Source organism: Giraffa tippelskirchi, chromosome 3 (genome assembly GCF_054371585.1).
Source record: "Giraffa tippelskirchi isolate mGirTip1 chromosome 3, T2T-mGirTip1v1.2.pri, whole genome shotgun sequence".
In the NCBI taxonomy this organism is placed as follows: domain Eukaryota; kingdom Metazoa; phylum Chordata; class Mammalia; order Artiodactyla; family Giraffidae; genus Giraffa; species Giraffa tippelskirchi.
In genome coordinates, this window is record NC_137277.1 from 171,763,420 (window position 1) to 171,786,897 (window position 23,478).

The window sequence follows — 23,478 nt, forward strand, 5'->3', positions numbered from 1 at the left end:
AAAGATCTTCATGACCTAGATAATCACGATGGTGTGATCACTCACCTAGAGCCAGACATCCTGGAATGGGAAGTCAAGTGGGCCTTAGGAAGCATCACTATGAACAAAGCTGGTGGAGGTGATGGAATTCCAGCTGAGCTAGTTCAAATCTTAAAAGATGATGCTATTAAAGTGGTGCACTCAATATGCCAGCAAATTTGGAAAACTCAGCAATGGCCACAGGACTGGAAAAGGTCAGTTTTCATTCCAATCTGAAAGAAAGGCAATGCCAAAGAATGCTCAAACTACCACACAGTTGCACTCATCTCACATGCTAGTAAAGTAATGCTCAAAATTCTCCAAACCAGGCTTCAGCAGTACATGAACCGTGAACTTCCAGATGTTCAAGCTGGATTTAGAAAAGGCAGAGGAACCAGAGATCAAATTGCCAACATCCGCTGGATCATCGAAAAAGCAAGAGAGTTCCAGGAAAACATCTACTTCTGCTTTATTGACTATGCCAAAGCCTTTGACTGTGTGGTTCATAACACACAGTTCCGGTTCCTCCTCTTGTCCTTCCTCTGCTCTGCCGAGACCTCATCACTGCTGTTCTCCACAGCTTCCATCCCTGCATGCGCTATACTCTCACTCCTTACCCAGGTCAGACCAGTGACCCAATCCATGGGTGCCATGACCAAAGTGTCTGATTAACCTAAAAGTGCAAATTTCTTTTTGTTATATACAGTTCACTTGGCAAACTGACTTAGGTAACCTTTCAGTCTCACAGTCAGGGTCTGCCTCTGAATGGCCATTTTGTACCTAAGTAAACTCATTCATGCATGCTAAGTTGCTTCAGTTGTGTCTGACTCTGTAACTCTATGGACCATAGCCTACCAGGCTCCTCTGTCTATGGGTTTCTCCAGGCAAGAATACTAGTGTGGGTTGCCATGCCCTCTTTCAGGGGATCTTCAATCCAGGAATGAACCCACAGCTCTTATATCTCCTGCCTTGGCAGGCAGGTTCTTTACCACTAGCGCCACCTGGGAAGCCCTAAGTATACACAGAAGTTCAGTGGGAACCTCATCCCTTCCACAGACACAAGATGACAGAAAGTGTGGCTGATCCAGGCAAGCAGACAGAAGCAAAGGAAATAACCAACCATACACACACACACACACAAAACTGAGTCACTTTGCTGTACAACTGAAACAAACACAATATTGTAAATCAACTATATCACAAAATAATTTTTTTAATTAAAAAAAAAAAAAACTAACCTGAGCTTCTTAAAACATTTCCCCCACATTGAGTAGATAAAAATGGGCCCAAGGGTGGAGAAAGGGGATTTTGTGGGATGCCTACACTGGAGAGGGTTGTTGTCATATAGAGTCTTACCCCTACCTTTTGAGAGAAGGGTTTAAGAATCCTACTTTCTAAACTACCCCATCAGGGAAGGACTTGCCACAGATTCTAGGGGGGCTCGTGGCACACTGCTCTCAGCTGTCAACCCTGTAGGGAATCCCTCAGGTGCAGAAAATAACCTTTCTCAAGATCACTGCCCTGTCAAGATGGCCCATATCCAGAGAAGGATCCAGTGACAGATAAGGCCAAGCTATTTCAGCCTATCCAGTCAACTCCAATGGACCTTTCAGTGCCAGAGCTTATTGTGCAATCAGCTGAGATTCTCCCTCTTAGCTCAACAACTCCTTCTGCCCAATCCTAAATACTCTCCTTCTCTTCAACAGGTGTTGATTCCAGGGACCTTTCCCAATAAACATTTTACATATTAAACTTCACTTCAGAACCAGCTTTGAGGGAATCAGTAGCATGTTCTAGTGGTTTATTTTCAGATATAACCGCCTTCCAGGCTGCAAGTCACATGAGGGCAGAAGTGGATCTTTTTTGCTATTCTGAATTATAGATGACTTACAATGTCATATTAGTTTCAGGTGTACAGCATAGTGATTCTTTTTCCTTATAGGTTATTGCAGAATATTGAGCAGAGTTCCCTGTGCTATACAACAGGTCCTTGTTGATTATCTTATTTTACATGCAATAGTGTTTATATGTTAATCCCATCCTCCTAATTTATCCCTCCACCATCTTTCCCTTTGCTAACCGTATGCTTGTTTTCTATGTCCGTGAGTCTATTTCTATCTTGTAAATAAGTTCATTTATAACTTTTTTCTCAGATTCTATATATAAGTGATATCATATGATATCTGTCTTTTTCTGTCTTGTTTATTTCACTTAGTATGGTAATCTCTAGTTCAATCCATGTTGCAGCAAATGGAAGTATTCATTCTTTTTGATGGCTGAGTAATATTCCAGTGTGTGTGTATCTATGTAGTGAAAGTAAAAATGTTAGTGTCTCAGTCATATCCAACTCTTTGTGACCCCATGGAGCCTGCCAGGCTCCTCTGACCATGGAATTCTCCAGGCAAGAATACTAGAGTGGGTAGCCATTCCCTTATCCAGGGGATCTTCCAGACCCAGGTATTGAACCTGGGTCTCCTGCATTGCAGGTGGATTCTTTACTGTCTGAGCTACCAGGGAAGCCCATATATATGCATATGTATATGTGTGTGTATATATATATATATACATACATATATATACACACGCATATATATCTCACATCTTAAGAGATAGATCATAAGGCATCTTTGCATTACTAAGACCTGACTCCTGAGAAAGGGCTCAGAATTTTCAATTAATATAAAAAATCAGTCTAGGACAAGAAAATAAAATGTGAGATATAAAATTAGCACAAGGGAGATTTTTCTTTGCCAAGCATATGTTGAATTTTACACCGAGACAGAAAGTACTTAATTTTTTTACTACTCTCACTTTTTTCCTAAATACTCCCGGCCTATGACTGCAACTCACTCCTACCTGTAGAAATGAAGTTATTTACATGGTCACTAGATTACCATCTGACTCAAGGAAACTCATCCACTTGCATTTGGAGTAAAGATCCTGGCTTCTCTCAACCCTCATTCTTCTCCAAGGGAGAAGAAACTGATTTATCTGGAGGTAAGTTTGTTAAAAGGAGAGGTAATCCTCTCTCTCCCTCAATTGATTTGGAATCTGCCTTCCTAACAAAACCGTGGTGTCTTCTCTGTTTCTACAAGCTATACAAGATGAGGTATGTAGTTACTCAGTCCCTCCAGAAAGTAAGTAGGTATAACTGTCTACTTTAGGGGCAGAGCATTAGCAAAGTCACTTGGCAAACACAGGTGTATCTCTTGCTTAGGGGGAAAATTACCCAAAACTTAACAGTTTAAAACAATTTACTACCTCACAGTTTCTGTGTGTCAGGAATCTTGACCTGGTTTACCTGGACACTCTGCTGCAGGGTCTTTCCTAAGGCTGTTGTCAAGGTGTCAGCTACAGCTGAGGCTTCATCTGACATCTCAATTGGAAAAATATTTGCTTCCAAGCTCACATGGTTTTTGACAGAATCAGTTTCTTGCAATATATTGGAGTGAGGGATTTATTGACTCCTGTCCAGAGGCTGCCCCCAATTTCTTGTCATTGAGTGTCTCCAATGTGCCATATCAATGCCAGTAAGGGCAATAAGGGAGAGGGTCAATAAACAGCACCTGCTGGCCAGACGCTGATCTTATGTCTATAATCGTCACCATTGCCATATACTATTCATTAGAGCCAGTTACTAGGTCTTGCCCATTCAAAGGGAATGGATTACCATGGACTTGAACACCAGGAGATGGGTATCATTGGCGGTCATAACAGAAGCTGCCTTCAACAACTCATAAGGCTCACTGTCCAGGAGCCTTATCAAAAATCCTTAAAGTGATATTCTTATCACCATCGGTCTGACTCCAGTGCCCATTTCTCCATCGGTCCCAATCTCAGGAGGGGAAGAGAGATGCTCTTTATTGCCCCAGCCCAAGTCACCAACATGCATCCCTAAGATTGTTCAGCACACTGCTGAACAACCTCTCAGCAGAGAAAGAACAGGTTGATCTCTAACTGCCCTCTCAACCATGCCTTGATCCCAGCATGAGGCAGAATCTCACCGAGTATCTTAACCTTACCCTGTAAGCAAAAGGCACTGCACTTATCCTTACAGGAACTTGAGAGAATTGACCCCATGTGCTCATGCGGGCCAGTGATCTCACATAACCGCACGCTGAGGCCAAATGTATACTTGTCATGCCAGCTCTTGGGAGACACTAATACTAAAGACTCATGTGACTCTGGAGGAACGGAACCAGAGATCGTGTGATGCAAAAATCCACACCGAATCTCTGTCAGAGAGAAGCGTTGAGAAGTGTGCCCCTTACTTATCACCACAAAGGTCCTGTCCATGTTGTAGCTAATCCAAAGAACAGGATTGGCTGAATGACACAAGTCCTCCTGTGCTCAGGAGGCGTTCCCAAGTGCCACACACGAGACCCTGACATTTACATGCTGGAAAAGGGCTCCAGAGCCATATGGGAAGCAGCGAAGCATCACTTGGGACATGTGTATCCCTGCTCCTCTAAGACATGGAAATGAATAAGCTCTGACAACACAAGCGACAACTCTGTGTAGTGTCAAAGCCTCGTAAGCCCATCTTGTGGACAGAGACTGGGTCATTGCCTTTACCACTGAGATCTACGTATTGCCATATGCATAGGGTGTTTTATAGACATGTGTTCAGTTGTTTCATTGCTAGGTTTTTGTTTGCTGTTGTTGTTAGGTTACTAACAGCCTTTTTCAATTCTTAGTTTTACCTGTGCTACAGTATATACGATTGCTACATAAGAATTCTAGATGGATAAGGAGCTACTCTGCAGTTCTTAAATTATTTAATCAGAATATATATCAAGAGTACCAAGATAAGATATTGGTATCTTATCTGAAAAACAAGCATTGAAACCAAGTGCTAAACTGGATACACCTGTTTGCTGGGATGTGGTGATGGATGCCGGGCATTTGTGTACAAGCAGGAAGAGAAGATCTCAAGAGAAATCTCTTATAGCTTAGATTACACCAGATTTTAGGAAGTGCTATACCTTTGGTTCTGGACCTTCTGAAAGCATAGACCACTTTTTCTGGGAAATGGTGCTACCTTGAAATTTCAAGAAACCACATCCTATTTAGAGCATTTCACTCAGCCTAGAATTGGACTGTCCCTCTTCTAGTACAAAGTTGTCCAATAGATATTTCTGAGATGATGGAAGTGCTCTATTTCTGTGCAGCCCAAAACTGCAGCACAGCCAAGTGTGATTATTGAGCACTTAAATGTGGCTAGTGAGACAAAGGACTAGATTATTTATTTAACTTAAATAACCACATGTGGTTTCTGACTACTCTATCAGATAGCACAGTTGCTAAAGAGTTGCTATTCAAACCAGCAGCTTTGGCATCACCTCCTGCATTTCTATTAGAAATGCAGAATCACAGATCGATCAACAAACAGAATCTGCATTTTAACAAGATTCTCAGGTGACTTGCACACACATCAGAATTTGTAAATTGATGTTTTAAAATATTTCTTTATAAAATTGATTAGTTTCTGACTCTCTAAGGGAATAAAACTTCAAAGCTTACTTTTTTGCAACAAAAATCTAGAGAACACAGTATTATTTCAGCAGTCTTCCTAGAGAGATATCAATGTAAATGGATGACTCCAAAGTTAAATCTTCCAGAGTCTTCTAAAATGTGATCTGTATTCTTTCTCCAGGGGATCGTCCTGACCCAGGGATCAAAGCAGGGTCTCCTGCATTGCAGACAGATTCTTTACCTTCTAAGCCACTAGGGCAGAGAAGGCAATGGCACCCCACTCCAGTACTCTTGCCTGGAAAATCCCATGGACTGAGGAGCCTGGTAGGCTGCAGTCCATGGGATCGCTAAGAGTCAGACACGACTGAGCTACCTCACTTTTACTTTTCACTTTCATGCATTGGGGAAGGAAATGGCAACCCATTCCAGTGTTCTTCCCTGGAGAATCCCAGGGACGGGGGAGCCTGATGGGCTGCCGTCTATTGGGCCACACAGAGTCGGACACGACTGAAGCGACTTAGCAGCAGCAAGCCACTAGGGAATATCCCCCAAAACTTTCATCCAACCACATTTAACCAAGACCCTCTTTCTTTCCCATTAGGGCTGCTTTCCATGTGAGCCTTATACATGAACTTGGTAAAAGATTTCCACTGACCCTAGAATGAGGCCTCTTCATTCACTACCCTTCTTGCCATTGAAATCAGTTTGCCAATTCTTTCCCTAAAAAAGGTCAGGCTTCAAAAGTCAATATCCTGAAAACATTTAAAATTTGCACTGGACTAGTAGAAACCACAATATAAGTTATCTGAGGACTATAGGTGATAAGTAAGGAGCAAGAAAGGGCATGCCTTAAGGAGAAATGGAAGAGAAATAGCAGCAATGAAGGAATAGGGAAGAGAGGGAGGCTGACTTTCCATGTAGCATGTTATTCAGGCTATGATTCCAGATGGAGAAAACCACTGTGGTCCAGAATCATATTCCTCAGAGTGACTGCAGTCACTCTGGTAAGCTAAATTCTAGGAATATTAGTCGAATGCATTAGAAAGCTCTGAGTACCTCCAAAGGCACCTACACTAAATTATTCTTCCTAAATTGTTGGTAGCAGGAACTCCCAAGAACTCTTCGGTGGTGGTCATTTTTGTGTTTGTTATTTTCCAGTTCTGCATACACTGCACTTTTTTCCAATATTAACTCCAGAAGATTATTTGATCATTTATCTTCTGGTCACCCTTAGCCAAGTGTATTATTGTTGTTGTTGTTCAGTCTCTCAGTCGTGTCCGACTCTTTGCAACCCCATGGCCTATACAGTCCATGGAATTCTCCAGGCCAGGATACTGGAGTGGGTAGCTGTTCCCTTCTCCAGGGGATCTTCCCAACTGAGAGACTGAAGCAAGGTCTCCTGCACTGCAGGCAAATTCTTTACCAGCTGAACCACCAGGGAAGCCCAAAATTTTGTAGTAAACAACATTAAAAAATTAACTTGTGATCATAAAATTCTCAGTTGTATCCATTCATTTATGACCAGAATAACATTATCCATCATTTGGGTGAAAAGTCATAACCTTTTCAAATGTACTTGCTACAGATTCAGCCAAATTTAATTTTCTTATACAGAGTAATAGAAGTTAAGATGCACATTTCCAGGTATCTTGTCTTATTATTAAAATCTGACTTCTAAGAGAAAGCTATGGGAACAGAAAAAATAAAGGAAAATTTAAAGTGGGATTCCCTAAAATGTCGGAAACAATTTAAGTATATTGAATACAATTATTTTACGTTAATATGTCTGGGTTGTTTTTTATTAGTGAAACAATGTTTGGAACTGAGAGTCTATTTCATGTAAGGTATTAGATGGTGTAAAACACATCAGTAACAATAATAAATCAGTGTCAGTGTTTCTGACAGTGCATAATGTAATACCAGGCATAGAGTGGCATTCTATCTTGAGCCACTTACACCCCTAAAGGAAATGGCAGTCACGTGTCCTAAATCACAAGTTTCCACAACACCAGAGACTTCCAGCATGCCATTGCCTTTTTGGAGACTATATGCAAAAATGCATCTGTATATAGATTCATTTTAACGGGATTTTTGTGAGAGGAAGCTAAGTGTTCTGTATCAAATTAGGAACGAGAGTTGCAGCCAATGAAGATGGGGGAAAAAAAAAGCTTATCCCTTACTGCTGGCAAAGCCAATTAGGCATATCTTTGTTTCATGACAGCTATATAAAGAATTGGGGAGTGGAAAGTGTGGGCATTTGATATGGATTGCAAACTAATTCATTCTGTTGGCTCACATAAACAACAGTTAGTAGAATATCCGGGAGATGTTTTTTGGCCTCACCTCCCTAAAACATGTAAGGCAATGCAATTTAATACACGCAGTGGTTTTCTGTTTTCTATCCAAAAATATGAGTTTCTTCAAATAGAGCATTTAAGATAAGTCGAGATCAATCCTGATTCATTAGATTATTCAATTCAAAACTAAAATCAAACTCACATTTGTGTAATGCTCTTGATGACTTTGACTTTCTGTATATCTGCCACATACTTGCAATACAGTAAGCGTTCAATATGCATATTCAGCACCAACATGAATTTTGTTATTGTAATTTACTTCATTGTTTAAACCTTTGCAACTTATGTATTCCTCCATCACTTCTACTGTATTGTGACTCTTGAGAGTCCCTTGGACAAAAAGGAGATCAAACAAGCCAATCCTAAAGGAAATCAATCCTGAATATTCATTGGGAGGACTGATACTGAAGCTGAAGCTCCAATACTTTGATACCAAGAGCCAACTCATTGGAAAAGACCCAGATGCTGAGAAAGATTAAGGGCAAGAGGAGTAGGGGGCAACAGAGGATGAGATGGTTGGATGGCATCACTGACAAAATAGACATGAGTCTGAACAAACTATGGGAGATAGTGAAGGACAGGGAAGCCTGGCATGCTGCAGTCCATGAATAGCAACAACAACAACAACAAAAAGCTTTCACGTGTGTCTACATTGTCCACACTACACAAAGACACTGGGAACTCAACATTGTGAAATAAATTCAGTATTGGTTTCTGTAGAAAAATATGTTAAGCACTTTGATTAATAGTTTATTAAGGAAGTCCTACAAGTCAGGTATAGTGGGATTCTTCTGACCAGCACTCATTCTTATTTCACAAACACATATTTAAAAGATAAAAATTATTTTAGGCACAAGGCTGTAGCAATTAGATAGCAATTCTGACTGCTTACTGTCAGCCAGGTAAAATGCCATGCATTCTCAATCCATTATTTCTTCTCTTTTTACAAATGTTCTATATGGTAATGATATTTCTATCCAAACATCACAAGTAAAGAAACTAATGCTTCCTTAATAGAGGACTTAATTGTATTCCCAAGATCATACAATCTGACACCTGAGTCTTCATTCATAGCCATGCTGGGCTGCTACCCAATATGTTCTTTATTTTGATGACCCTGAGAAGTCGTAGGTGAAGGCTAGGCCTGTGGGAACAGGTAGGTGGGTAACTGACTCTACCATAAACTCTAATCTCTCCCTCTGTTTGTTTCCTAGTTTCAGAAATGAGATCAGACACATAAATTCCTTCAATCCACAGGGTAAATACGGAAAGAGAGCATATGAGATTTTAAACAAGGAAATTGTTTGGTTTGAGGAGGTTGGCACAGACCAGCCAGCACTGAAAATCACAGTTGGCTGTGTGCTCAGAGAAAACACGTCTACAGAGAGGGAAATGAATTGCGAACCTGCCTGGGATCACTGGTCCAGGAAAGGTAGTTTGCTTGGGACATCATCATCCCCTGTTGTATCAGCAACTGCTCTAGTAAGACATGTAAAAATGACCAAGGGGAAAGATATGAGCATTTTGAAAGACAATTGGAGATGTTTGGTTGGACAGCTGTTACCCTAAACTGACAAGTAATTAATAGTAACTAATATTCCCCAAAGGCTCAGCACATAAAGAATCCTCCTGCCAAGCAGGAGATGCAGGTTGGACCCCTGGGTCAGAAAGTTCCCCTGGAATAGGAAATGACAATCCACTCCAGTATTCTTGCCTGGGAAATCCCAGGGGCAGAGGAGCCTGGTGGGCTACTGTCCATAGGGTCATAAAAGAGTCAGACATGACTTAGCAAGTAAATCACAACAATATGTATATTTAAGCATGCATTCCCTTATTTCCTGGTTTTACTTTTTACTTTCTTACCTGTGAAATCTATACAGAAAAAAAAATAAAATAACTTACTTGCTTCAGAAAAGATTCCTGTCATTTTATATAAACTTTACTTTTGGCTATCGTGATCCCAACCTTAATCAATTCACAAATTCTATTAGAATTTAAAATGACAATTTCAATTCTATCATAAAAAGAAGTTTAACTTTAAGGATTTAGAAAACATTTCCAAGACATCCTAAGGAATGTTTTTTCTCCTCTTTTATTTTTAGAATGTGAAATTAATACAGTTTTCACTCTGAATTTTCCTATTATAGAAAAGGAAAACAACTAACATTCTATACCTAGTAAAAATAGTCTTTTAAAATTGCTGTTGTTTAGTCTTTTACATTTAATATATCAAGGATTTTAATTTTCTATTAGGTTATTAATATCCAGAGAAGCTACACATCTATTGGAATAGCTAGAATTTAAAAGACTTAAAAGATTAACCATGTCAAGTGTTGGCAGGGATGAGAAGGAGCTGAAATTCTGGAACACTGCTGGTAAGAATGTAAATGGTTTGGCCACTTTGGAAAGCAGTCTGGAAGTTTCTTAAAAGATTAAATATACAACTAGCATTTCATCAGACACTCTGAAATTCTAAATCTAAGTAAAGACCTGTGTCTATGCAAAGATTTACACATGAAAATTAATAGCCGCTTTGTTTGTAAATAGCCCAAAGATGAAAGCAACCAAAATGCCCAAACTGTGATCTATCCATACTGTAGAATTACTTAGTAATAAAAAGAAATGAATTATTAATACAGATCACAGCATGAATGAACCTCAAGATAATTATGCATAGATAAATCCTAAATAGTATGTTGAGAGAAAAGAGCCACACATACTCAAACACACAAAAAAAGACATATCTATAACCCACCCTATTTGACTTCCAAGAATAAGCAAAATAAGCAATACTATGTAAAACTCAGGATATTCGTTGTCCTGTAGACAAGAAGGGTGGATATTAACTAGAAAGGGGCGTGACTGGTCTTTCTTTAGTGATGGAAAACTTATTTTCAGTTTAGGTTATTCAGCTGCATACAGTTGTCAGAATTCCTCAGCATGAACATTCAACATCCATGCATTATATTGTATATAATTATATATCAATCATATTTTAAAAGAAAAGACATGAAAAGTAAATTACTCTTTATACCATCCCTCACATATAATTTCCTCAATGATTTACACATTGCTGTTGCAGATGGAGTTTATTTTCCATATTCATAAAAACAAGCTCAAAACATAATTAAGAGAATATTAAACATATTTTTTCCATAAAGGACCTCAAATGCAATAGCAAGAAAAGCAAAAGGCCAAACAAACAAGAAAACAGCAGACAAACAAATACAAAGAGATACTCTAAAACAAGAGCCTTCTCCAAACTTAAACCCAGTGTTTTCTTCATGATTAGATCATTTTGTTAATTTCAGCTCATCTAAGGTAATTAAACATTAATATGGATTTTAATGGCCATTTGAGAATAAATGTCCTGCACCAGTGTTCTGGGGATGCTTTGGTCCCGTTAAGCCAATTTAAACTCACGTTGTGAAGTAGTTTCTTTGTTTTGTTGCCGAAAGATATATATATACATATATATGTATATATATATATATACACATACAATAAAAAAGGAGAGAAGAGGGAAGATTTGTAGTAAAAAGAAAAAAGGCAGTGAAGAACTAGATTTAAATGAGATGACCCTCCTGCCTCAGTCACTAGGCAGACTTCTAAAATTACATAGCAAATATCCGAAAGTGTCCTGTAGGAGGGCATGGCAACCCACTCCGATATTCTTGCCTGGAGAATCCCATGGACAGAGGAAACTGGGGGGCTGCCATCCATAAGGTCGCACAGAGTCAACACGACTGAAGCGACTTAGCACAGCACAGCACACCCAACTTTAGACATCGGAAGAACTAATTCCAATTTGGGTACAGGGGCATCTGTGTGGGGGTCAGTTGTGATTATTTATGGATTTTTCTCCAGCATTACTTATGTCAGAGGAGAGCTAAATACCCCCTGATTTTAATGCTTTTAAGCCAAAGTGTTTTCCTTTCAGGGCAAGGATAATTAGAGTCCCTTGAACTGCAAGGAGATCAAACCGGTCAATCCTGAAGAAAATCAACCCTGACTGTTCACTGAAAAAACTGATGCTGAAGATTAAGCTCCAATACTTTGGCCACTTGATGCAAAGAGCCGACTCATTGGAAAAGACTGTTGCTGAGAAAGGTTGAAGGCAGGAGGAGAAAGGGATGACAGAGGACGAGATGGTTGGATGGCAGCACCAACTCAATGGACTTGAGTTTGAGCAAACTCCTGGAGAAAGTGAAGAGCAGGTGAGCCTGGCATGTTGCAGTCTACTGGATTGCAAAGAGTTGTACATGACTTAGTGAATGAACAACAACAATCTAGAAGTTAGAATTAAAGAAGTAACTGTATTGCTAAGTCGAACGAAATTTTGCCGACTCCTCTCTTTCCCAGGAACCACAATGTGGACAGCACCCCTAGAGATGTGCAGGGTACATAACCATCTGTCGAGTCCTGCAGTCCCCCTTCCTTCATTCAAACATCCAAATTTGAATCTCACATTGTCAAATTTCTACCCAGCCCCTTTTCCCATGATAGCCATCCCTCGCATTTCTTAAAGACATCAGCTCCTGGACCTACTGTTCCTCTCTCTTTGACATTTCCTATCTCCAAATAGATGATTCTTCCAACATTCTGGTTTCTTAGAGTTTTGAACCCTGTTTATCCTGATGGTCATATTCTCCCACATGTCTCAGTCATTAACTTACCATTCTCATACGCCAGTGGCTCTCAAAGTTCAGTCTCAATATCACCTGGGTATTTGCTAAAAATGAGCGTTCTCAGACGTCACTTCAGACCTACACTGAAACAGGAAATGTGGGATAGGGCCCAGAAATTTCTGTTTAACAAACCCCGCATGTGATTCTGATGCTTGTTCAATTTTAACATCAGTACTATCAAAAACTATAGCACCTCTATAACCAAGTTCCAAGAATCCCACACTCTGACCTCAGTTTAACTATACTGCCATGGCTCTTACCAGAATCTCGTCTCTCCCTTGAGTATAACTTGAGCACTGTGTTTCATATCAATCATATTCATATTATTTTGCTCACTTGGCAAAAAAGCTCAACTCTAATTAAGACCAAACTTCAACCCTTTTCTGTCTGACCTCAGAAGAGCTAAACACGGCTAAAGAAAATCTAGTATCAACTTAAATTTTAGTCACTATCCTCGGGGGCCCTTGGTGATCCAGGACAATCATTCTAGATAGATCATCTCTATTCTTCCTCGCTCCCCACTGAGGGACTATTAGGAAATTCCACACTTCTGTCCCAGTCTTCACTCCTATCTGATAACTTTGCTTCCTACGTCAACAAAAGGTAGCAACAGGAAGAGAACTCCTCCCATCACTGTATCTATCCACCTACCAGCATCTGACTCTAACACTCTGCCTGCCCACCACTTTCCCCAACTTGAGTGAACTTCAAAGATCAACCTTTTCTACTTTTGCACCAGTTTTCATCCTCTCTTGCCTACTTAAGGATGTTATTCTAGTACCTATCCACTCTTTGCTGCTTCATAAGTTTTTCCCTCTTACTGGATCATTTCATCTACGTAAAGCATTTTTTTTTTTACATTTTAAAAAAATAACAAAACCCCCTCGATATTAGTATAACTTTCCCCTCCAATTACTGCCCCATCCTCCTTATTAATAGCAAAAATTCCTCCACAGAGTCATCTATACTTGTCTTATACAATTCCTCAGGCCTCATTTTCTCCTAAACCCATTCATTAGGTTTCACTCCCACCACTCCACCCAAGTGTTTCTATTAAGGTCTCCTCTGATGTCTTCCACTGGCTCGACGTGCCAACCACATCTGACTCACTCTATCTTCCTACCAGCTCTTCCTCCCTTTAGCTTTCACCATGTTTCTACCATGTGAACAACCCCTCCCTCTGTGTCTCCATTCTCACTTCTCAGCCACTGTAAACTGGGATTCCCCAACTCTTGACCTTCTTCTTATTTTCTTCTTATCCTTCACTGACACCCTTAATGTTGTCATTAGTCTCAAGATTTTAAATACCTTCTACCCTGATCATCTCTAATTTTATATCACAGGCCAAGGTTGCTTAGCAAACTTTATACTTGTATATTTAACTGCATTAATTGAGCATTTCCACTGGCTTCCCAGGTGACACAGTGGTAAAGAATCTGCCTGCCAATGCAGGAGATGAAAGAGACGTGGGTTTGACCCCTGGGTCAGGAATATTCCCTGTAATAGAAAAACCAATTCACTTTAGTATTCTTGCCTGGATAATTCCATGGACAGAAGAGCCTGGTGGGCTACAGCCCATGGGGTCACTAAGAGTCAGACACACAGAGCACACACACAGACAGCAGACATTGAAAACTCAATATGATCAAAATTAAACTTCTCTTCTTCCTCTGCAAACCAGTTCTAACTAGAGTCTTCCCATCTCTGGAAAGGGTAACCACAAGCTTCTAACTGCTAAGGGTCAAAACTTTCAAATCTCCCTTGACTTCTTTTTTCTCTCTTACATCCAATTCATCAGTAGTCCTGTTGACTTTATCCTCAAAATATACCTCAAATCTCACCACTTTTCAGATACCACAAAGCCAAAGCCACATCACCTCTCATCTGGATTATTGAAATAGCTTCTCAACAATATCACCTAACCTTTCAGTCAAGCAGTCAGAGTAATCCTTTAAAAACATGTATCAGAATATTGCACTCCTCTGCTCAGAATGGTACAGCATCTTCCCATGTCTTCTAGTTGGAAATTCAGAATCCTTACAGTCCTACATGATCTGACTTGCTCCCCTATATTTCAACAATTCGTTGATGACTGTTTTTCCCTTCGATAGTTCTGCCAGTCAGTCCATGAAATTGTTTCAAAAAACAACTTTTTTGTTGATCGTGAAATAAGAATAAAAGAAAGAAAACAGGCTGAGTAATTGAGGGATGATGACAATAATAGATAACACTTATTCAGCACTTACTATGCCCAGGCAATATCCTAAGTGTGTTACATATCTATTAATTCACTTAATCCTTCAACAACTCTATGAAGCGAGTATGACTATTATGGCCCAGATTTCCAAATGAAAACAATTGAAGAGCAGATGTGGGAAGTAATCTGCCCAATGTATCCAGCTGCTAAGTAGATGAGCGGGAATTTGGACTTACACAACATAATTCTACAGTTCATGTTTTTATCCACTTGACTAAGCATGTGTGCTAAGTTACTTAGTCATATTTAACTCTTTGTGAACCTATGGACCATAGCCCACCAGGCTCCTCTCTCCATGGGTATTCTCCAGGTAAGAATACTGGACTGGGTTTCCATGCCCTCCTCTAGGGATCTTCCCTGACCCAGGGATCCAACTGGCATCTCCTGTGTCTCCTGCATTGGCAGCAAATTCTTTACCACTAGCCCCACCTGGAAAGCCCCCACTTGACTATATTGCCTCTAAACAATAACAGATTATAAGTATTTTTTTTATTTTGAAAAATTTTAACCCACTAATAACCAAAACAGAAAAGCTAGTAGAGAAAGTTGAGAGAAGAGAGTAGATAAAAGCAAAATCTAAAGGTGAGAAAGAAACTCAGGTGTAATTTTAATTTCATAAGAAAAAAAGACACATTTTATTCTCTTTACTTTTTCCCAGTTTTCCCAGTATGTCAATATTAATTGACATACAGCCCTCTATAAGTTTAATGTAAACAGAGGAATGATTTGCCTTATATTCATTATGAAATGATTACCACAATAAGTTTAGTGAACACCTATCATCTTATATAAACACAAAATTAAAGAATAGAGAAAAATAAAAGTTTTATTTGTGATGAAAACTCTTAGGATTTATTTAACAACTTTCATATATAATGTACAGCAGTTATATTGTACTGTTATACTATACAGTTATACTGTACACCAATTAGAGGCAGAGCTCAGGGCCCAGCTGGGCCAGGTGGCCCAGATTTATAATGGGCTCAAACAACAGTCATATTCTTACTCCTGTAATATATGCCAATTTTGTCAATGATCTATTTATTAAGGCAACTAATCTAGTGACCCATTGATCTATTTCAGTTATTATCATTTGAAATTCACAAACTATGTCCCTTCTTAAAAGTTTCTACAAGTATGAGTTATCACTAATTTAGACTGACTCTCTTCCCAGTTGGTCCAAATATTTCATATTTTCTGTACTTCTTTCATCCTTTATAAGACACAATCATTTCAGATTTTATTATCTCAGAAATCAACTTATGTCTTACACTTGATTTCTGAAATTGGGAGCATTTCCCCCTGAAAGTGAAAGTTTCTTGCTAACTTGTGTCCAACTCTTTGTGACTCCATGGACTGCAGCCCTCCAGGCTCCTCTGTCCATGGGATTTCTCAGCCAAAAACACAGAAGTGGGTTGCCATTTCCTCCTCCAGGGGATCTTCCCAACCCAGGGACTGAATCCATGTCTCCTATTTGGCAGGCAGATTCTTTGCCACTGAGTCACACGAGAAGCCTATGTATTTTACAATCTATGGCATCTTAAATGAGATGAACCACAATATTTACTTTGTTTTCAGTTGACATGAATGCTTCCAAACCAAGGAAAGGTTAGAAACTTAACCTCAATACTCAAGATTTCTATAGTTTGTTTTCCTACAATACAAACCCTCATGTTAATTATATACATGTTATTTTATACTCCTGTCAATGCTATGAGGTAAGTGTCTGTTATCACTTCCTTTCACAGCTGAGGAAGCAGGGGTTTGGAGAAGGTAATCCCCCTGCAGGAGGTCTCTAGGCCATGGAGCCAGGAGCTGAATGCACGTCCTGAGGCACCAATCCTGATCCTTTGTCTGCTTCACCATAATTACTCCTAGACTTTTGGTCTGAATAAAATTCCTTTTACCTTATACTTTAAGGTGTAAACACTACCTGTACAACCTTGGTTATAATTGACAACTTTTTCTCATCTATATAAAGTATATAGGAATTGTATGCAACATCTCTCCGTACTCATGAAAAATGACATATAGGAGCTGGCTTCTTATCCTTTTCTGAGTTCTTTTCATTTCATAAGCCACAGTCACTGAAATTTTAGGGTCTTCATACTAAAATACAGAAGCAGTTTTGGAGGAAAGAAAAAGAAATTTTTAAAAAATTCAAAAATTGCTCTGTAGAACTGAGACAATACTTTGAGCTGATAAAGGGAATAAAGATAGCCAATGTTGTTAAGCAGTCAGTGGATAAATAATCCTCAACTCCAAATTTATTTGAAGACTACCAGAAAGACAATAAAACCACATGAAATTGACATGGAAATCTGTTCCTTACAGACAACTCAACAGAATATGTCAATTTGCCAATGAAATTATTACAGTCAACACTTCTTTTCAGGTATCACAAGATGTTTACCTTAAATTTCCCACAAAATGGGTTGCTCACAGATGATGGCAAGCCACCCTCAGATTCCTGGGCAATCAAGCCAATTTGGATGTTTACATAACCAAAGCAGTCAAATTTCCAAATTACTAATCTGGCTGAAGAACCAGATTTATTTTGGAAGTTTGGTGAAATAAATAAATAGACTTGAAGCCTGGGGTTGAGCAAGATCTACTTGTAATGAGGGCTGGGCTGGATTGCTGTCAAAGAGAAGGAAAAGACAAAAGCAGGGGTCCCTAGAAAAAAGGGAGTAAATGAATTTCTGAATCAACTCTGCCACATGAAGACTAAGCTAAATGTTAGTGTAGTCTCACATTAGATACTAAAATGTATTTCTAAGGAGTAGTAAATAAAACAGCATGGCACTAAGGCTGGAATAGATCAACAAAGGAGATAGTATGGTAATTTAACCAAATCAATACAGAAAAGATGGATTAGTGGATAATTGATTTTGGAACAACTGACCAGTATTTTGGAAAGCCAGATAAAACTGGACCACTACATCTTTCTTGAAAACAAAGAAAATTCCAAATGAATTAAAAATTAGAGTGTAAAAAATAAAACCTTAAAAATAGTAGGAAAATATCTTTATAATCTCAGCAGGGAAACTTTTCCAATAATCTCAAAAAACAAAGTAAGCATCCATAAAAGAAAAGATCAGTACCTTTAATTCCATAAAATTGCATAGTTCCTACATAGCCAAGTATCTCCATGAGCTAGATTGAAAGACAAATGACAACCTGAAGAAACAATATTTTCAAGCCTATGTCCAGAAAGTTTTAATATCTTTTTTTAAAGTTCTCAAAAATAAATATTTTTTTAAAAGAAAGCAATAGACAAAAGAAAAGCAAAAAAACAAATGACTCTGCATGAGTGATCTTATTTGGACAATAAAATGTTCTAAAACCGATTTATGGTGATGGTTATACAACTTGGTAAATTTACTAAAAAATAATAATAAAATAAAGATAATAATCAAATTTCACACTTGAAAGAATTATGTGATATGTTGAATGTCTCAACAAAAGTGTTAATAAATGAACAGTAAACATTATAATAGATGTTCTTCCTCATTAATATCAAAAGAAATGCTAATAGTGCCCGCCTTCCTAAGCTTCCACAACAGCACATTGCCTTGGTTTTCTTCCTTCCTCTCACAGGGTACCTCAGCCTCATTTGGTCATTCCTCCACATCTATGGCACCCCACTCCAGTACTCTTGCCTGGAAAATCCCATGGACAGAGGAGCCTAGTAGGCTGCAGTCTATGGGGTCGCTAGGGGTCGGACATGACTGAGCGGCTTCACTTTCACTTTTCACTTTCATGCATTGGAGAAGAAAATGGCAGCCCACTCCAGTATTCTTGCCTGGAGAATCCCAGGGGCGGGGGAGCCCGGTGGGCTGCCGTCTATGGGGTCGCACAGAGTCGGACACGACTGAAGTGACTTAGCAGCAGCAGCAGCCACATCTAGAGTTGGCTATTACCCAGGGTTCTCTGCTGAACCTCCCTCCCATTTTGCCACATTCCTTTGCTAGGAATTAGCACTTGCAACTGGCTGTTGGTACTGGCTTTTGTTACAATAACAACAAAGGCAGCAATATAAAGCAACATTGCAGACCTCCTTTCTAAGCTCCAGAATCATACATACAACTTTCTGCTTGATGTCTCCACTTGGTTGAATCATCAACATATCAAATTTGTGTAGAGGAAAACTTTTTAATCCCATCACTACCCACCCAATCCTACCGTTCTCTTCCTTGAACACTCCCCTCCTCTGAACACGGTATTTCTCTTCCCACTTGTTTGTGCCAAAACTCTGAGATTCATCCATGGTGTCTTTTTCTCCCTTACTCCCCCATCCAATCCATCCTCTGTTCCTGTAGGATCTATGTCAAAAATGTTTTTTGATTTCATTCTCTTCCTTGCAACTCAATGGCCCCCTAATAGTTCCAACTATCATCATCTCCCATTGAACAATTCAAACAGCACCTAAGTGGTTTCCCAATCCACTCTTTTCAGTGGACATTGAGACACAGCACACAAATTCTGCTTCAATGAAGGACTTCTTATCCAGAAGTTGGGTTTGATATCAGCCCCATTTAGGGTTTCCTTGGCTTCAGAGAACTGCCTTACCCCAGATCACACTCCATCCTGGGCAAGCCCATATCCAATGACGTTAGAGTGTGGAGGTATGACTGTCCAAATATCTCAGAATCACTGGACTACTCCAGAGGATCACTTCTCCCTGTGAGGTCAGCCAAACCCCAAATCATTTTTTTTCTCTACCCAATCCTTCTTCCTTCCCAAATGTCTCCATATATTAAGCCCTGAGTCACTTTTTTAGAAGCATCTTTCCTACTCAACTCTCTCAGACTACTTCCTTGGGAACCTAATTCAAACTAGTCTTTTTTGCTTCTCTACTTGAAACCCTGCAATGGCATTTTTGGGGTCTTCCTGATCCAGACAGATCCCTCTCTTGCCACTCTCATATTCCAGCCATGCCAAGTCTCTGTCTTCAAAACACTGATCTCCAGGCCTCAGAATTCTTATATATGGTGGATACAAAATAATGCTTCATCACATGAATGAGACACAAATTCCTATAGATATAGACTATGAGATACAGATCACTCATAGATAATATACTTTATCATTTTATAAGCTTCTTCCAGTAATGGCTCTGTCTTAGAAAACTTGATATTCTCTTTAGCGGATGGCACAGAGATTTATTCACAGAAAATGCCCAATGAATAAAACATATGTGGAATTGAACTATGATTGGCCAACAAACATTAAGTTGCAGTACCAAATTATTATCAACAATAGCACCCTCAAAAAAGCTCTTCTACAAGAACCAAAGCCAAATCCTAGTGGAGAAAGGGGGCCGAGAGACAGGCAACATTTGATATATTGAACATATGGCTGAGATCAGAAATTCTTTCAAGGCAAACTACATGCAATCTCAGGGATGACTCACAGCTAAGGTATTTAAGGCAGTAGCAAGAAGTACATGGGGCAGTCTTTTTTCAACTCCTGTTTATCACCACTCAGAAACTCCCTTTCCAGAAAGATTTCCTCTTGAATAATTTCATACGAAGTCCTTCCTCTTCTCCCATTTATTCTTTGTGTGAGGAGATGCAAAGCAAAGAACCACTTTATTTCAACTGTTCACAGTACATTCCTCTCTCTAATTCAAAAGTCCTTTATTTAATGACACTTTTCTTTCAGTTCAAAATTCCTATCAACAAACTCCTGTCATTTTGGTTTATTTGTATGTTCATCTCATTAAGATGAACTATACATTTCTGAGGGGTTTCCATGGTGGCTCAGTGGTAGAATCCACCTGCCAATGCAGGATACATGGATTTGATCCCAGGGAGAGGAAGATCCCCTGGAGAGGAAGTAGCAACTTACTCCAGTATTCTTGCCTGGGAAATCCCACAGACAGAGGAGCTGGTGGGCTACAAAAGAGTAGGGCGTGACTTAGTGACTAAACAACAACATACATTTCTGAAGCCAGCAACTGTGGTCTCTTTGAAAAGAACCTTCTTCTTAGAATGCATCAAAAAGTAAGTACGGTGATTTAAATAACTAAAAAGTTTCATAAGAATAAATGACCCATTTGCATTCAAAAGATTTTCAGTACAGGACAACCATGACTATGCAGGCAGGATAATTTCTTCTTAGTCATGATAGTATATTTGGTTTTGGATTTTTGAACTGATAGATAAACAGATAGATTATATTTTTAAAAATCATTATGAAACAGCTCTTTAAAGACATGAGTAACTTGGACAAAAAAACAGGTAATAGAATTAGTGGAAGGAAAGGAATAACAGATTGCTCCTAAAGAAGCCAGAAACTTAATTATCACCTTAACTGAAATCCAAACACCCGGGTTCTTGTTTCAAGGAGACCTACTCACAGAATATTTTCATGACTAACCCTATGTTTGCAGCTGAAGATTAAAAACTAAATATTATTTGACAAGTTTTTATATGACGACATAAAGAGTGGCTGGAGCCTGGCTGTTGACTCAAACATTTCTGCCAGCCTCTTTTGCCTGCCAAAATATAGCTTCAATAAGCACACATAAATTTTATTTTTAATAAATAACCACAAAACGGTTTCATAAACAGACTAAACTGTGGATAATTGTAGCTTACAATGAATATGTGTTACAGTTTCAGTAAATAGAAGTTACACAGTCTGAAACTGGCACGCCCTATCTCCATCTTATGGATTGATGGCAAACCAGCCCATGTTGGAACAGCCCAGTGATTTTCTTGGTAAGAGGCCTACATCCTAACTACTTAGGCTTCTGCCTTCTTGCAGTAGCCCTCCTGTTTGTCTCTGCCGACATTAGGTTTTAGAGTCCTGAGAGTTTAAAAGGAGAGCTGAGGTCTCCATGTGGTGTCCCAAAAGGGTCTTTGTGGTAAGAAAAGTTCTTTATGTCCTGACCAACATGTAGACACCTGTGATGGTTTAAAATGAATAAATAAAGGGCATCTGGGGGGAATAAATACTGATGTGATGAGAAGGCACCAGAGAGAATAAACTGTTCTTTCTAACTAACTTTTCTTGGAATTTACGTGTTCCTTTTACTCAAAGGATCCTTTTGGAAAAGTGCATTGCGTTTTCCTCTGTTGGCAGCATTTTTTTTCTTTTTTTGGTAAGTAAATCAACTGATTTCTTAAGAAAAAGAAAAGCAGCTTATTGAAAGCTTAATGAATATTTTTTTTTCACCTTTAGAAATCAGCTTTATTTTTAAGCTTCCTTGACCACACGTGTGCTTTGATGAACTTCCCTCCCACTCAAGGGAAGAGTTCCATGTTCCTCACACTCCCAGCCCTGAGCCTTCACGTTCACTTCACACTGATCCCAGGAAACACAGAGAGAGAAAAGTCAAAAGGGGGGAATTAAAAACAAAAAAAAATCTTGAGCTTCTTTTTGAAGATGAGTAAAGGGAGTTTTATCTCTAGTAAAAACAGGCCCTTTTGTGAAAAAAAAAAAAAGAAGTGATGATTGATCAAACAGCATTCAGAATTCCAGGCATGCCAAGATATGGCTGTGTTAAACGGGAAAGATGACCCAAAGACCCCAGGCTGTTTGAAAATAAATAAAAGAACTCTGGCATCATGTTCTGCATTCCTATTTGTAGTCATGTTTTACACTCTACCTGTGGTGACCTTTCTCACTTGTTTCATAGCTCACAGTTGGATTTATTCAGCCTCAATTTGCTGAGAACCTCCTTGTGGAATGTATGAAACTAGGACCTAGGATGAATGGAGCAGAGCATGCAGTGAGGAGGGGAGACAGAGTAAGATGGCAGCACTGATGCCAAGAAGTGCCCAATCTGAGGACACGGAATAGAGCAGAGCTATGGATTAAGCGCCACATGAGCTCAGGGAGAGAGTGACTCATGCTGCCTGAGCTTGAGCTCCATCAGGAGGAATGCCTTGTGGTGTTGTGTGACCTATGAAACATTGGCAGCCTGCGGTGCTGCCTCACAATTCTGTTATGCTCTTGAGCATGGCCAAGGTTAGATTTCTCATGGTAAGTTCAGCCTTCCTCCCGTCTGTGTCCTTCACAGCCCTACCCAACCCTCAGCAGTATTTCTTGAAACAAACTCTCACCCGACTTCAGTTAGCCAGTTGTTTTACTGCTCACTCCAAATTTAACTCTCTCTGCACATACCTTGTTAAGCAGTTATGTGTAGAAAGCTGTGGGGGATATGGGTATGCCAGGGCTCTTTTTCTTCAAAAAGCTTATAATCCAGTGGGAGAGTTAGGCATGTAAAACTTTAATTGGGGGGAAAAATGCTGTAATAGAGGTGCAAGTAAAATGCTGTGAGTGCTTAAAAACCTAGGGGTATGTTTGAGTTTGATGGGATCACAGCTTTCATAAAGGTTCTGTCACATGAATTGAACTAAGGACTTCCCTGGTGGTGCAGTGGAGAAGAATCTGCCTGCCAATGTAGGGGACATGGGTTCGATCCCTGGTTTGGGAAAATTCCACATGACGTGGAGCAACTAAGTCCATGCACCACAACTACTGAGCCCAGGTGCTGCAACTACTGAAGCTCCTGAGCCTAGAGCCTGTGCTCTGCAACAAGAGAAGCCACTGCAAGGAGAAGCCTGTGCAACACAGTGAAAAGTAACCCCTGCTCACCAACTAGAGAAAGCTCATGCAAAGCAATTAAGAACCAATGCAAGCAAAAATAAAATATTTTTTAAAAAATACA

The 23,478-nt window shown here is 39.5% G+C and overlaps 1 long non-coding RNA gene across 1 annotated transcript in view; it reads right to left on the reverse strand.

Annotated features, from left to right (window-relative positions):
- The window catches only part of LOC145541918 (uncharacterized), a 163,055-nt gene that overhangs the window by 138,558 nt on the left and 1,019 nt on the right, over positions 1 to 23,478 (reverse strand). The window lies entirely within an intron of this gene.